Source organism: Lutjanus erythropterus, chromosome 10 (assembly GCF_056507025.1).
Source record: "Lutjanus erythropterus isolate fLutEry1 chromosome 10, fLutEry1.hap2, whole genome shotgun sequence".
NCBI lineage: Eukaryota > Metazoa > Chordata > Actinopteri > Lutjaniformes > Lutjanidae > Lutjanus > Lutjanus erythropterus.
The window spans coordinates 4,326,387-4,343,456 of record NC_139326.1 but is presented as its reverse complement, the minus strand read 5'-3'; the positions used below and the strand labels follow the sequence as shown (position 1 = coordinate 4,343,456).

At 40.2% G+C, this 17,070-nt stretch overlaps 1 protein-coding gene and 1 long non-coding RNA gene across 2 annotated transcripts in view; one reads left to right on the top strand and one right to left on the bottom strand.

Moving 5' to 3' along the window:
• The window catches only part of ncor2 (nuclear receptor corepressor 2), a 147,176-nt gene extending 146,731 nt beyond the window's left edge, over nt 1-445 (bottom strand). The window contains exon 1 of the mRNA XM_084727921.1: nt 162-445. The gene's annotated coding sequence lies outside the window, so the exon portion shown is untranslated. The remainder of the gene's footprint in view (nt 1-161) is intronic.
• Nucleotides 446-12,830: 12,385 nt separating this feature from the next.
• On the top strand, nt 12,831-13,569 carry LOC146319847 (uncharacterized). Its single transcript, XR_014771490.1, has 2 exons — nt 12,831-13,048; nt 13,293-13,569. It is a non-coding gene; the product is annotated as an uncharacterized LOC146319847 (long non-coding RNA).
• The last annotated feature ends 3,501 nt before the right edge of the window (nt 13,570-17,070 follow it).

Below are 17,070 nucleotides of genomic sequence, written 5' to 3'. Positions count from 1 at the left end.
GACGAACCGCTGAGCTGCAACGTAACGTACAGCCTCGAAAAGGTCAATACTGCTATGTGTGTCTCTCCTCCAAAGAATAGCCGGACCCCGTCGTCCAACAACAGAACAGACAGACCCCCCCAAACCAACGGACAGCCAAGCAGCAATGGAAGCTAACTAACCTTAGCGGCGGGGCAGCAGAGACCATTCGGCGATGTTGTCGTACAGCAGCTAATGTCCCAGTCCTCGGCAGTCGGTCCACTTTAGATTAAACACCTCCTCGCTTCGATTGAGTGTCTCGCCCCTGAATTAATCCAAATGAAAGAGTGGTTTTCGTTTTCATTTGTTCCGCTGGCGGTTTTCAGCTCTGTCGTGCCTGTTCCTGCACACAGTGGTCTGTAGCTCTACTCCCTAAAGCCGCTGCCTGCTGCTGCTGCTGCTGAGACCATAGCGGGCTGAACCGCCTCTCTCTCTCAATAGGTCCGCATGCTCTCTCGCCCCTCCTCTTTACTCAAGGACTGCACTTTTCCCATGAACACAACAAATATAGTGATGGAGTGTTAAAGTCACTGATCATCAGCAGCCACCAAAACAAAAGAACACAAACGGAAAATTGTATTTCACACCGTTTCTCTTTGCACTGCTTGAGACACAGTATTAAGTCGGTCTGACATGAATTTCTGCACACAGCCTGGACATTTTTCTGTACATATCGTCTTACATAAACATGCCCATGTTCTTTTATAAATTAATAACTAATAAAGTAGGGCTGAGTGACACTGACAAAATCAAATATCCCGATATTTTTGACCAAATACCCTTATATCGGTATTTATCAATATTATGTCAATATTGTATTGTAAGTATTGGTTAGGTTTGTGCCGTTTCATGTTGTTCCCAGTGTATTGGTATAATTTTATGACTATAGAAAATCAAATTGTGATAATGGCAATATTATAGTGGAGGAATTGTATTCAATAGGGAAGCAACTGGAAGTGACTTAAGCATTGGTTTGGTGACAGGTCAGATTTACAGCAAACCACAATAATATGCAAGAAGTGCAAGAACACTGATGGGGGCACTACAACAAATTATTTAGAGTGATTATCAATTACTTGATTAAATTAATCACCAACTATTTTGATGATCAATTAACTGGTTTGAGACATTTTTTTTTAAGAAACAACAAATACACATTCTCTGATTTCAGCTTCTTAAATGTGATTATTATCTGGTTTCTTAAGTCCTTTCTGACAGTAAAGTGAATATTTGAGCACATCATTTTGAGTTTTGAGGAACAATGATGGACATTTTCTGATATTTTGTGGACCAAACAACTAATTGATTAGTAGAGAAAATGACTGACAGAATGATCATTATTGAAAATAATCATTACAGGAAAGAAAAACAGGTAAATAAAATAGGGAAAAAATGATCAAAACATATGGAGCACACAGACATACTGACAAGATTGTGACAAGATTAATAAATCAATCAATCAACACTGAAAATAATCATTATTTGCAGTCCTAAAATTTATTTCACCACCTCAAGCAGAAGCACCCAATTGAGTACAAGGGGAGACACAAATCCTGCGAGGAGAGCTCAACAGCTATCGTAGAAAAAAAAATAGCAGAGCTTTCTGATTTCATCCTCTTAAATGTGAATATTTTCTAGTTTCTTTACTCCTCTCTGAAAATAAAATTAATATTTTTGAGTTGTGGACAAGACATTTGAGGACGTCATCTTGACTTTGATCAACATTTTTCACCATTTTCTGACATTTTGTTGACCAAATAACTAACCGATTAATTGAGAAAATAATCGACGGATTAGTAGATGACGAAAATAATTGTTAGTTGTAGCCCTGAAACCACTGTATTAGGCTAAACAGTTTTACCATATCTTATATACCAGTTATCCAAAAGTAATAAAAAGCAAGTAACATTGCTTAAATATTATGAATAGGTTAGTACATTTTTAAAGTAACCCTCCAAATGTTGCTGATAAATAACGTTATTATCAGTGTTTATTTATTAACTGTCCCCAAGCGTCCTGTCAGTTTGCAGAAGTGGACCCTGGACAAAGCAAGTTGAGTGTCCCTGCTCAAACACAGTTGGCACACATCCTCATATTATCAACAATTTGCACTGTCCCTCACATTCACACTGCAGCTCTGAGGACAAAACCCTCTGTATTCTCCCTCCCACCCTGACTGCTCCAGTCTGAACTCAGAGGTTCCAAAAGGGTTCGAGCGTTGACACTCCAGGAAGTCTACATCTGTGCTGCTTGATGCCTGTGGAGAAGTACAAGCTGTGAATACAGTGACTTAACATTGAAGGATAGTATTTGGGGGATCACAACAAACCATGCTGTGTACATAGTTGATGACTCTGCTGAAGCCGGTGCCCTCTAAATGGTCTGAAACCTCTGTGACTGCTTCTAAAAGCACCACCCAGACTGCAGCTCGAACAGATTTAGTTTGAGTCTGTCGGTGGGGATCATTAAAGAAAGAATCATTAAAGGCATGACATGCCAGAAAAACGTTTGTGAACCACTGATTTAGAATATTTTGATCACTCTCTCCAAACCAAACAGACTCTTTTGGCAAAGACTGTAATTTTAGCTTGTAGAACACAGGAGCTTCTGGACTACCTCTGCAAAAAGCATTTATGTAGGTCTAAATAGTCTGTAAGTATTTCTGTCTGCTTCTAACACCACCACTGAGACTGTAGCTAGACAAGATTTAGTGTAAGTCTGTCAGTGAGGTTCATTAAAGAAAGAATCATTAAAGGGGGATATGCCAGAAAAAGTTTGAGAACCGCTTAACTTTGCCGCCAAGCAGCCTTTACCAACAGGAAACTGTCATTATATAAGCCAAATATCACTCTCTCCCAACCAACCAGACTCCTTTGGCAAAAACAAAGCGCAATCAAACTGACCAGTCGAAGCAGAGGTAGTTCAGCAACTCCTGTGTTCTACAAGGTAAAATTAATGTTTTTGTGAATGGAGTCTTTGAGAATATGATATCTGTTATATAACAGCAGTTTCCTGTCTGAAAAGGCTGTTTGGTAAAGTGTTAGAAAAAATAATAATAATGTAAATGGCCACTCTGCTGTTAGCGAAAAGCGTTTATGTAGGTCTAAATGGTGTGAAACCTCTCTGTCTGCTTCTAACACCACCACCCAGACTGCAGCTCAAAAAAGATTTAGTGTAAGTCCGTCAGTGGGGATCATTAAAGAAAGAAACCTGCTGCTATATAAGCCTGGTTTTGACAGGCTAAGGTAATTAGTTTCACTTCATTTTATGTCGTATAATTTTTTAAATGTGTTATGTCATTCCACTTGGACAAGACGTTGGCACTCTGACTTTGCCATAAAACTATCTGGCACACTCCAGGCAGGCTATATCTTGACCTAAATTTCAGCGGCAGCCTTCCCTATGATGTCAGATGGGATTGTTTTTCTTCCCCGTGTTTTTCTTTCTGCTCTGTGGTTTGGGAGACCCCCTCTAACCATCAGCATAACCACCATCTCTTCATCCAGCCATCACAGAGACAGGAAGAGAGAGCTGTTTATTTCAGCTGGGCTGTCTGGACTCAGGCACATGTCGGAATAATCTATCCTCTATCTCTGCGATGCCCAATTTGTCAGCTCACTGATAAAGCACAAATGTTTCTCACTTGCCAGTTTTGATGTCAACAGCTGTGTTTCATCTGCAGCCAGATCCCCCGTAGAGTTAAACAGAGCTGCAGACAAAAGCCCAAATGGCCATATGAACTTTCTTGAGATCCTCACAACCAGTAAACACTTAATATCTGAACGAGCTGGCACACTTTCCATGATTGCAAAACTAAATTTGCATCCCACTTCAGGGGGAAAACACCTGAGGCATCTCTTCAACGAGTTATTAAAAAGAGCTAGAGAGGATTGTTTCAATAGATCCAGAGCCCACATGAAAGGCACCGCTGAGAGTGACTGCATCAGCTAAGCAGACTTTGGAGATTTTCAAAGGCTGTCAGTTGATAGATGCACTGCAGACAGTCATTACAGCTCTGAAATAAAAGATGAACAACAGAAAATCCTTCAGAACAGAGAGGAGAGGCTGGAGGGAAAATCCTCATCAAAACAGCGCTCTTAAAAGACGAGCTGCCAGCCGGAGTCGACCAGATTAATGGGGCTCCCCTTTGTGACTGATCAGCTTTGATTACAAATTCAAATACTCTTTGGCTGGTGCCATCTTTCAAAACTGTGGCTGATTAGAAACATACTATTACACACAGCAATTCTTGGTTTTCTATTGTCTTCAGGGGGAGTGCGTAAAGGAATAGGTTTTTTGAAGTGGAGCTGTATGAGGTATTCATCCCCCAGTTTGGAGAGCAGCAAGAGTACTGATGTAGGAGCAATGTACTGCTATGGACAGGGTCAGCAACAAAATGTATTTTAGCCAAATAAAAAATCAATATCAATGTAAGTGTATGCTATATTTGGAATATTTTCACTACTTTACTTTGTTGTCAGACGGTCTTTCCTGATGGGAAATGTCTCTGCAAACCAACCAGACTCTCTTAGCAAAAAGCAGTTATTTACCTCATAGAAGATGGGAGTTGGTCTACTGCTGCCTCCATAGGTTAGTTTGTTTGTGTTATAGTGTGACTTATTTTAAAAGGTTAATTCAGATCCACTAAAATCACACAATAAAACTAACTAACTAACCAATCGAGGCAGCAGCAGTCCAGAAACTCTCAAGGTAGAATGCTTTTGCAATGGAGTCTGGTTAGTTTGGAGAGAGCAATACTTCACTCATAAATAAAACAGTGGGTTCCCATCAAAAAGGCTGTCTAATGGTAAGGTAAAGTGGGAAACACTAATGTACCCACCACGTGCATGAATTTGTATGTGACAATATCATTTGAACTGCACTAAAATAGTGAGTTAAAGGGACAGTTTGGATTTTTTTGAAGTGGGGTAGTATTTGAAGAACTTAGCCATAGTCAGTGTAATAGCTTCAGTAGACGGTGGCTGACATGCTATATTTAGGATATTTTCACTACCTTACCTCACCATCAGACACCCTTTTCCAACGGGAAACTGCCACTCCTGTGGCATAAACAGTAATTTTACTTCAGGGAGCACAGGTGTTCCTGGTTAAGAGTTGCTTTGATTAGTTAATTATATCAATTTGTTCTCATCTCACCTCATCAGACACTGACATTTTTTCATCACCTCTCGGCATTCATTACAAGTGCACAAGGTATCCTTAAGTGGCTTTATCGGACGCCGCCAGGAAGCCTCCCAAGATGGCATATATCACTGGTGGAGACTACAAGCAGCTACAGACTTACTGTACCTTTACTATGTTATGTAAGTCATGTGACATCACTCACGTGGTTCACAATCACAATTACAATAAATACGTTACATGTCCCATGATGTCATGAAGCAACTTGCAAGAAAAAAAGGCGCATGATGCACTTAACACTATGTACCTTCAAACTTTTAATGACGTTGTGGTCTCACATGGGGCATGGACCTTGTGTGTCTCTCTCAGCCGCTAACGGTTACCGTACATGTCTGCTGACCCTGTCGAAAGCAGTAGATTGTTTAGCTTCCTGCACCGGTACTCCTGCTGCTTCTCCAAACTGGAGGCGTGTTGATCATCTACTGTAGGAAACACGGTGACTATGGATGAGCACCTCATACAACCTTCCTCAAAAAACCCGAATTTTCCCTTCAGGGCATGTTGAGTTGGATTCAAGCACAATTAAATCAGAAACAGAATCGTACACATTAAATGTCTAATTGAAATCATGTGTTCCATTTATAAAGTGATTTTTGGATGAGGGTGATGGATACTATGTGTTGCTATATATAACACTGGTATAATTACATGCCAGGTTCTTCCTTTGGCTATGATGTACATTTTTAGCTGAGACATAATTCATCCTGCCAGTGCTGGCATTTATTATTGTCACGACTGGGCTCGAGTCAAACAGCCTGGGAAAATGATCCCTCTCTGTAGATATCAGAGGCAGAGACAGACGGCGAGAGAGGAGCCTGTTTTTTATCTTCTTAATCATGACACTATTTTCCCCGTATCGCTCACAAATCAGTCAAAGTCAGGGCTGAAATTTATTCACAGCCACAAGACTTCACCTAACTGCCACCTCCTCCTCGCTGCCGCAGCAGAGACAGCTCCGAGAGCAAAAATGGCAGCATCTCAGTGAAGAGCCTAACGACTGCCTGCATTGTTGGAATTCCGGCTTAACTTCCTGAGTCTGTCCACACCTGGCCGACCGCCAGCACACGCTTTTCTCTCATTTTTTCCTTTCCTTCCCTTTATCAAGATCATATGTAGACTAAATTTTACTGGTGAGACATAATATGAGTCTTTCCAACCTCACCCAAAGTTGGATTATGTTCTGTGTCTTTTTTTACATCACATTTCCACATATTTTAACAGTGTTTCTGTCACTTGCACTCATCTGAATTTAGTTACAATTTGCACTGAACAGAGATCTTTTTGTAATTCAGACCATTTAATTAACGATAGTAATGTACAAAACCAATGGCAAGAGGTTTCTTTAATAATTTGTATTTGACAAAGTAAAGGTCCAGTGTGTAAGATTTGCCAGGATTTATTGGCAGAATATGGCACAAATGGAATATAATCTTCATAAGGATGTTTTCATTACCATATAATCACCTGAAAATAAGAATTGTTGCATTTTTGTTAGCTTAGAAGGAGCTCTTTATATCTACAGAGTCATGCACCACCATGTTTCTACAGTAGCACAATATAATAAATAAATGAATAAATAAACCAAATATTCACTTTAGATATGTCCTTTTGTAGTTTTTGCGAGTTTCATGACTGGAAAAGGAGAATGAAACATTTTTGCAATTTGCAAGCCCACTGCAGACAGTGGCAGACTGGTCCTTTAATTTGAATGTTACCAAAATAATCAATTAAAGAAATACTTCATAATTTTTGAAGTGTATGTATAAGGTACTTATCTATAGTCAGTGTATTATCTACAGTAGATGGCTGTCCAAATGCCACGCGGTTTGGAGAAGCAGCAGAATTACCGGTGTAGGAACCTCAGCAATGACATGCTGTGGACAGGGCCTGCAGCAAAATGCATTTTAGCCACCTAAAAATCAATTTCAGTATAAGTTTATGCTATATTTAGAATATTTTCACTGCTTCACCTTGCTTGCAGACGGCCTTTTCCAAGGAGAAAATCCTGGTGGAGACCAACACTGGAGCTAAAAGGAGAGTGAATATTGGACTTAAAACCTGGAACTTGCTTAAGTGTTTATTTCAAAGATTAACCTGCTGCATTAGCATGCTGTGCCACTAATGTGCTTAGCAGGCTGGGGTGATGTTGGACTCATTTTGTGATATTAATGGTCAGTCAAGAAAAAGTGTGAATGTTAAACCTGAGTAGCAGTTTGGATGCCAGTATCTGTTTTTTTCATGGTGACTTTGTGAAAGTTGAAAGTGTTGAATTGTTGTATTCTGCTCTGTGACCTGTGTCGATGTCTGTGTGCTTGTGTTGCTTCTGTATGTAAATTTACTTACCTGAGGGTAACTAGTTATGTGTAAAATGTACCCAGCAGCTAGCTTGCTCAGATGAGGCTCCACAGATAATGTCAAACTTAGCGTTACTACACCAAATGTATCATAAATTAAGAAATTTGCAAGAACAAACAAAAAAAAGTGGTGCTGATACATCATACTGCTGCTGCTGAGACAACCTAAATAACAGCAGGGGATGTTCTGTGAGTGCAACAGCCATAGTCTGTTAACTCCCTACACCAGTTCCTGCTGCTTCTCCAAACTGGGTGTGTGCTGACCGCCATCTACTGTAGGTAATACACTGACTATGGATAAGTACCTCATACAACCATATTTCAAAACTTCCAAATTATCCTTTGAACATATCCCACACTGATGTATGTAGTGAGTTGTGTCTTAATTTCTGTGGTATCTCTGGCTGCAGTGGGCGTGACAGACATATTCACACTTGTCCCATGTCCAAGTGAACCCCTGTAATGAAACTGGCAGTGGCACAGCATCGCTGGAGCTTAGCTCAGTCAACCATCTGTTAGGTTGCATGGATTCACGCAGAGTAAACTAGAGTGGACCTTGTATGGACATGTTCAAGCATGACTGTCATGACATCAATGTTCACCATGAAACGAACAAAAAAAAAAAGCCCATTCCTGTCTCTTTCTAATGGAAAAAGCATGCGAGGAGAGTATGATTCACTGCCTTTCATGTCTAATCCAGGTTTCACTACTTTAAATAAATTAGATACAGAGTCACGGTACAGCATATAGGCTATAGTATATATGTATGTCAACATTCACACATGGAGCAAATTGTAGCTTGTCAGAAATATTAGAAAGCTTGTCAGACTAGGTATTTGCTCTCTGATCGTATGATACAACATCTACAGTCAGCACTTGCAGCGATAACACTGATGTCGTCTGCAGATTAAATCAGGTCACGGTGTTGAGGGATTTCTTCAGTATGTTATTCCGTGATGTGTGATAAATCTTGGCAGTTTAGTTATGAAAGAGCTAAAGGGAATCATGGGTATGAAAGTGATGTGATGGCCTCTTCACCTTTTCCATGTTTTTCATGTTTTACAAATTTAACTGCCATGGTGACATCACTTATGTTTGGGGTCAGTTGGACTCCAGAGAGGTCCCTGTAAGACCTCTTATGAACAAACACCAACATCCAAATAGATTTATTTGGGATTAGGGAGGGGAAGACATGCATCCATGCATAAAAAAGTCCTGTCAATGCCAATCACAGACATAGAGCTAAAAATTCATTGTTTTTAAAGGACCGGTATGTATGATTTAGTGGCATAGCCAAAAATACATATCTGAGCCTTATAATGAAGGTAACACAGCCTATTAACTCTAATTTATCCTAACATTACTAATGAGTGTAAATGAGCATATCTATTGCAGTTTATTTATGATTATTTGGTAATTTAACTTTGCATTTCCATTACAGTAATACCATGTTTTGCTGCATTTATGAAAGTATAGATAGAACAACAATATACAAAACTGTTACTGTTTTTTTTATTTTTATTACAGGGATGCTATTACCATCAAAAAAACCCTGAACATTTGTGGAGAAAAGATCCACTGGCATAGAGTAGCTATAAAAGCCTATGCAGACCTTCTTTGAGTCATCCCCATGTTTGTGCAAAAACTGAATGAAATAACACATAGCCTAATTTGATAATATAAAGAATATAAGAAATAGTACTTACTGATTTATTTATTCATATTTCTTGTCAATGTCTCCAAGAGTCACTGGAAATGGGCAAAAGATCTGCACGCAGCTCTGGAGCTGCAGGCTGCACAAAACTAGCGCAAAATGCAAAAGGCTGTACAGTATCTAGAGGCGGCGTTTGTTTTGTCCATTCTGGGCTACTGTAGGAACATGGCGGTGCAGCATGGCAGACTCCCTGGAAGAGGACTTGAGCCCTCCAGCACAAACGTCTCAGTCCAAGGTGGTGAAAACACAGCGATTCTTATTTTGAGGTGGTTATACACTAATGAAAACAAGTCCACCTCTACCACATTCTGCCAAAAAAAATCCCTGTAAATCCAGGCTGTTCTCACCAGAAAAATTAGCCTGTAGGTCAAATGTGGAAGTAATTTATTCCAACTCATATTTCTGTTTATTGATAGGCCGTGATGTCTAGTGGGCGTAGTGACAAGAGAAGTATAAAGAGCAAAAAAGTCAAATAGAGGAAGTAGGGAGGACAGAGGGGTCAAAACAACCACAGGACTTTTACCCAATGATTCCAGGGTTTGAGTCCTCTGTGAAACAAAGAGTCAACGTGGGGTTATTTTAAGGTTTAAGTTAGGTTTCGCCTTATATGTGACTTTGGCTGCATCACTTCCGTCACGTGACATATGTTATGTAGTTATTTTAATCCCAACCACAATATTTTTCTAAATCTACCCAAGTAGTGTTCATGGTTAAACGATTTACGTCACTTGACTTACGTAATGTAATCAAGGTCTGGCGCTCAACCTATTCTGTTGTGTCGGTATGAGGATGTGTTGTGTCAGTCCAACACACTGGCCCCTCTTTTTGTACTGTATATTTACACATAATAATAATGAGCATTGTCCACTTTTTTCAAGCAGAATAGAACACGTCTGCCTACCAATAATTGATCATCTCTGACATAAAAATTGAAATTTGATTGTGTGGTGAAGATAACAGTTCAGTCCTTTCCACTGAGGACACAGAAGGAATTCCTGCCTCTTCCCTCAAGGACAAAAGCCAGTTTTGGCTGCAGTTTTCTCGCTAAGTGGCTGAGCCATAAGCCCAGAGGTGAATTGCTGCTGCTCAGCCAACTCAAATACGGCTCTGCAGGAAGTGCTGAGCTGGGTGGACTTGCACTGCTGCGTCTAATGTTAAAAGCCTGGCCAGTGCTGAGTCCTTCACCACTCCAGAGCACAACACTGTCTGTGCAATCCTTTGTCAATCACATGATAACAGACTGTGGGTTCACATCTTCACTACTTAGGCAGGGAATAGTTCTCAGGAAGATGTGTGGGAGGGAGGACACTATGTTTTCCAGGAAAAAGGGAGGAAAGAAGGACAGGCAGGGGTGTATATGGGTTGCCATAGCACTATATAAGGGAGGAAGAAGAAGAATAGCGGCATTTTCAGTGGGAGGATGGAAAGGGGAGGGGTTCACGAGAGTGCAGAACCCCCATAAATAAAGCTAATGAAATGGCAGTTGAGTCTGGAGAGAGGTGGAATGGCTGGTTGGGTCTTACCCACTGCCTGATTTATCCTCAGTGTCTCTGTGAGCACAGCAGGGAGATCCATTACCTCACCTCATCAATAACATCCCATGGACAAGGAAAAAGGCCTGCTTTCCACGCCGACACCCACCCCAGGGACCGGCTCAGAAGGCTCACTCAGTGGGGGAGAGGAAGCTGGCGTAATGTAGTCACACATAGAGAGCAGAAATGTCTCAGGTTGGGGGATGGGTTTGCTTCAGGGGGAGCTGTGCAGGGGGTACAGCACTGAACACAGTCAGCACACTGCAGCAGCGAGCCGTGATCACATGCATATGCATCTTACAGGCCACGGAAACTGATGCATTTCCCACATGGACACGGTGGCTTTATTGTTATTCTGTGGGTGGATGGTGGAGAGATAAGCGCACATTCTCTGAGCGAGTCAGATGACGCAGGGAGCGATCATCAAAGGGAATGTCAACACACACACTCATAAGTGGTTGATAAGGTGATTCATAGGCAAGGCTGTCGATAAACTGGAACAGAACAGGTGTGCGCATGCCCCAGATAATGATGCACTATAAAAAGAGCAGTGAATTTAAAGGAAAAGTTTGCATTTTTGAAATGTGGTTATATGAGTCATTTATCGAGAGATGGGAAGTAAACAAGTACAGACATTTTTCAGGCATCTGTACTTTACTTGAGTATTTATTTTTCCAATTACATTTTAACACAAATATCTTTACTTTCTACTACTTATATTTTCAAAACAGTACTGTAGAGTTAAAGCATCTGAGGGGAATTATTAACTATTTTATTTGCATTCCCGACATAAAAACCAGTTTCAGCGTAAATCAATGGCACAAGTTCACATGACGCTTTTTTGTTGTATCCATCAGTGTGTATCACACACAACAGCCGTAACAAGACGAAAAATGACATAAAAGATGTAACAAGAGCAAACAACATTAAAGACAAAAACAACAAAAATACATAACAAGACAAAATGATGTAAAAAAGACATAACAGGACGAAAACGACAGAAAATTTGTAACATCAAAAACTACATAAAAGATGTAACAAGACAAAAAGACAAATCAGAGACAGAAAAATTGTGAGATTTATGTAACTTTGCACAGACACAGTTGAAATGTCCTTCAGTGGAAGACTTTTTACTTTTGTAGTATATTTGGGAGCCTGTACTTTTTTAAGAAGTTGTAGAAACTGAATCAGCACTTCTCCTTTTACCAGTGTTTCTTTTAAAGTATTTAAGTATTTGTATTACTACTTGAGGAAAGAATGTGTGTACTTTTACCACCACTGCACTCATTCATAGTCGGTGTAACAAAGAAGAAAATAATTCTTATGATTCCACACTACTTTACAACATCATTAAATTCTGTTTTTTGTTATTGTTTTAATGTGAGAGAGACTAGCGGCATATTGTGCATTTAAGAAAATTTTAAATTTAGAATATCTTCACCCTGTATTCAGGAATCATTTTTGATGGAAAACTGACATATAAACAAAATATCACTCCCTCTAAACCAACCAGGCTCCATTGGAAAAATTAGCAATTTTACCTCACAGAACATGGGAGTTGCAGGTCTACCACTGCCTTGATCTGTTAGTGTGTCTATGTGACTTCTGTGCATTGGAACTCATCTTTTAAAACACTTAACTCACACAATAACATAAACTAACCAATCTAGGCCTCAATAGACCAGCAACTCCCATATTTTGAGGTAAAATTACCATTTTTGCCAATGGAGTTTGGTTGGTTTGTTGATAGCATTATATGGCTGCCTCCATAGGTTAGTTAGTTTATGCTACTGCGTGACCTCTTTTAAATGGTAGGTATGGATTCACTGAAGTCACATAATAGCACAAACTAACTGTCACAGTCCGTATCCTGCTCCTCTGCTGTCCCAGTAATTTTCCACTCTCTCCGCCTCTGCCTCACTCCACCTGCCAGCCACTCCCACCTGGTCACCCCACTCCACTCACCTAGCGCCTCCATCAGCCCTGTATATAAGCCTCTCCAGCTCACACACTTTGCTAGATTGTTCTGCGCCCACGTGCAAGACTTTCCAGCGTTCCTTACCTGCCTGAGCTCCCATTGCCGACTCTGCCTGCCTCTCACCTGCCTGCATCACCTGTCTCCCAATAAACGCACCAGTCTTCTGTCCTCTACCACGAGTTCTGTCTCAGCGTCCCTGATCTCTGTCTGCCTGTGGCTGTGTTGTGTTTCCTCGCGACAATGCTTCACTGTGAGTGCCTCCATCTGCTTACCTGTTGTCTGCAGTAGCTCAGACTGTTTGGGAGACGGCACACATGTTCTGTGTGTGTGTTCTTCATTTACCTACCTGTCGCCTCCTTGATCCTTTGCCTGGCTTCTACTCATCTCCTGCTTGTCCCTCATTGGCTCATCTGCCTGTTCTGACTACTCACCTGGTTTCGACTGCTCCGTCTGGCTCCGACCTTCCTCCTGCTCGTCCCTCGTTGGCTCTGCAGCTTTGTCTGCCTGCTCCCCTGGTTCCAGACCCCTCGCCTCGCTGACCCCGTCTCCTGTAAGCTTCTGCCTGTTAACAAACTGAACTGTTCGGGTCTGTGGACGCACGTCCTCGCCCACGGTCCCACTTCCGGATTTGGCTCAACTCACTGCCCGAGCCACAGACCCAGAGATGGTGTGTGAGCTAAGAGCCAGAAGAACAAACTGTTGTCTGTGTTTCTTCATCTGCTCAAGTTCCTGTTTTGCCTGTGTGTAAATAAAGGTCATTACCAAACGTAACTCTGTGTCCGCGTGCTGCAAGTGGGTCCAACACACACCCCTGAAACTGATTAAGCCAGTCGAAATAATCATTACAGGAAAGACTTGAAAGGTAGGTCCAAACTTTTGCATATGTTACATAATTTTTTCTTATCTTGTTTTGGGTCTTGTTGCATCTTTTTTGTCTTGTTACATAATTTTTCTTTGCATCTTTACGTTTTTCATCTTATGTCTTTTAGAGCAATTTTCATCTTGTGTCATCTTTTTTGCCTTCCTATTTCACCAAAGTCACACAGCAACACAAACTAACCAGCTGACTGAGGCAGCAGTAGACCAGCAACTCCTGTGTTCTGCAAAGGTAAAATTATTGATTGTGCAAAAGGAGTCAGGCTGCTTTAGAAAGAGTGATATTTGGCTTATATAATGGTGTTTTCACGTCGTAAAAGGCTATCTGACCTGAGTAAGTTAATGCTTACACTTATACAGATTTTTTTAAGGTGTCTAAAATACATTTTACTGCTGACCCTGTCCACCCAAATATATTGCTTACCTTCCTGCAGTGGTACTCTCTATAGTACTACTGTAGGTAAAACACTTAGTATTGATAAGTACCTCATATAACCCCACTTCAAAAGACCTATCCCTTAAAGTTTAAGTGATCCCAGAGGGAAAACAGAAAATAAGCACTTCTTTAGTGGAACAGAGTCTAGTGGAATTAAAACAAGGCGCTTGATAATAAGGTCTTGGAAGTCTTCTACACCAGAAATGAGGTGAAATGTCAACAGAGCTTATGGTCTACAGGGAGTTGATAACAGTACAGAGATAAGAATAGAGTGCAATAGCAGATAGTGTGATTGAAGTAATCTCTGTCACACACACACACACACACACACACACACACACACACACACACACACACACACACACACACACACACACTCTGTGCATGTGTTTGTGTGAGAGAGTGATCTTTCATGTGCTTTTTGCAGTGAGATCACAAGGTAGTGGCAGTGTCTGTGTCAAGGCTGAGTAAGACACCCTGAGGGAAGGGCTTTTCAGCAACGGCACAGCTGAAAGGGGGAAGCACGACACTCAAGCACGCCACAGAAAGACACAGAAGAGAATCCTTGTCAATCACTCCCCCATCCCTGACTCTCCATTTTTTTTTTTTTTTCCATTTTTGTGTCAGCTGAGCAAATGTTAGACTTCAATCACATGTTCATATCAAGTCAAAAAGCTAGATTTGCCCTCTGAGAAATTTTAGCTTTATTTTTGCACAAGATAGTGTAACATATCCCTGTTCTGGGCTGCATGTCTGATCCTGTTAATTTTGAGTTTTCTCAGCTTTTTTGCTTTTAAAATGTAGACCGACAATAATGATAAATGAAATGTAAAATAATGAAAAAGAAGTTATTAATTTCCACGTAATATTTTGCCAAAGCCACGGGGAGCCTCTAGAGAGCAGCTAAAGAGCCGCAAGTGGCTTCTGGAGCCTCAGGTTGCAGACCCCCAAACTATGTAAAACTGTATGTAGGACAATGTGGAGGGAAACTTCTGTTTGTAATGTCAAGTTGAGGGAGGTGTGTGATCAGGTGGGAGATATATCTGTTGAGAATGGATGGATTGCATAATTTTATTCTTACTACCATTTTATTTTAAGAATTTCTGTGTACCATTAATATGTAGGCAAAACTCTTGTTCTTGTCTTTAAACAGATTTGAAGCTCATTAAACCGTCACGCTACATTGTCCGAGTAGAGAATAAGATGTGAAATGAAGTTGATTGAATCTCATTTCTTACAGCTGATCCTCTAAACTGTGCTGATACGTCACTGACATCTACCCTCTCTGTGTTGTGAGGCAGCATGGTGAACCATAGCCGGGGCATTCAGAGTTTAGGTCCCTGCTCAGAACTCAGCCGTGTCTCTCAACAAACAGACAGCCTGATTACACCAAAAAAAGCAGAAGGTATCTCCAGTCGTGCTACCGGAGCTCTCCTGTGAATTGCAGCAGCCCAAAACTCAGAGACCCTGACAGGACAATGGAAGACTGAGGTATTTATAAGCTGTTCTGCCATTTAATTACAATATTTCCACTCCCAGCTGTAGGTGCCTCTTCAGTTTTGTTGCACCCTTCAGATTTGTCATTTATTATTTTATTTTTGGTCACACACAAGAGACACAAAACCCAAAAAGAAATACACATACTTCTAATGGCTCAGATGGCATTCAGATGTTACTGGAAGTAACTTAGTACAAATATTTAGTACAAGTAACTAAGAACAAATACGTAGTTGTTATCCGACCCTGATCAGACAGGGAGAAACATTCTGTCACATGTTTTTGTTGCCCTGCAGACGTGTGCTTTTTGGTTCTTTGCATGCTTGTTTTACCTGCAGTCAAATTCATGGCAAACACAAGGAATTACAACCGGAAAAACAACTTCCACTTCATTTGATTGAGATTAAGTTCATCACAGAAAAATGTCTGAACTGTCCTAACTTAACATGAGTTTCAATGATAGGAAAAGTTCTATCTTCCTGTCATGAAAGTGGACGCTTGAAAAAAAATTTCATGCGGGTGTTACTGAGATTGTCATTACTGCCCCAATGAAATAATAAGAAGAAAAAAATATAGCATTTTTCAGCGTTAGGGCATTTAAGGGTTAACATTAATGAGTCCCATAAACTTTTTTGGCCCTGTAGTTATTACCTTGATTATTTGTTAAACGTCTACAAGAAATTATTATTTAAGTGCTTTTACTTTAAAATGACACCTTTTATTTAATATGTTACTTGGTGTTTGTTTGTAATTATGTATCCTCATTTGCATGTAAATTTTATCACTTAAAAAGCAGGGCTGTTTCCAGTTTCTTTATACTTTGAGTACATTTCAGAGACTGTACTCTTTCACTTAGTTAAATCAACAGAAGTTAAATCAGTACTTCTTTATTCAAACAAGTAAAAGTACTTCTACTTGAGTAAAGAGCGTGTGTACTTGCCACCTCTGTTTTCATCTTTACTAAGATCTGCTCTTAACTTTAGGAGGAATTTCTTGTTTGAAGAAGCTTTGTGAATATGGCCCCTGATTGTTTCATACACAAAAGGGGAAAGAGTAGATGTCCAAACATTCAAATGTAGTTAAATCAAGTGATTCGTAAGCAGGATTTATACACTAAAGAATTTTGAGATGAATCTTTACTATATCCTACTTCTTTTATTCAAATAGTCAGAGTACAGACAATTTAAATGATAGGGAATATCATTTGGAGTATTTTTTTTCAGATGTACATGGATGGATTTCTAAAGTCCAAAGCTTTATGGGCACAGGTACATTTAATATAAGGGCATTATTTTTTTTATCAAAAGGGCAAAAAAAAGCTAACTTTTCATTTCTGTGACATTGGTGGATGGAATTCAGGCATCAATTAATTAATTTAAATGTGAGGGGCTCATGCATCTGTTAGATTATTCTAGAATATGTAATTGTTTGTGCTCATATTGACAGTTGAAAATTTTACGAAT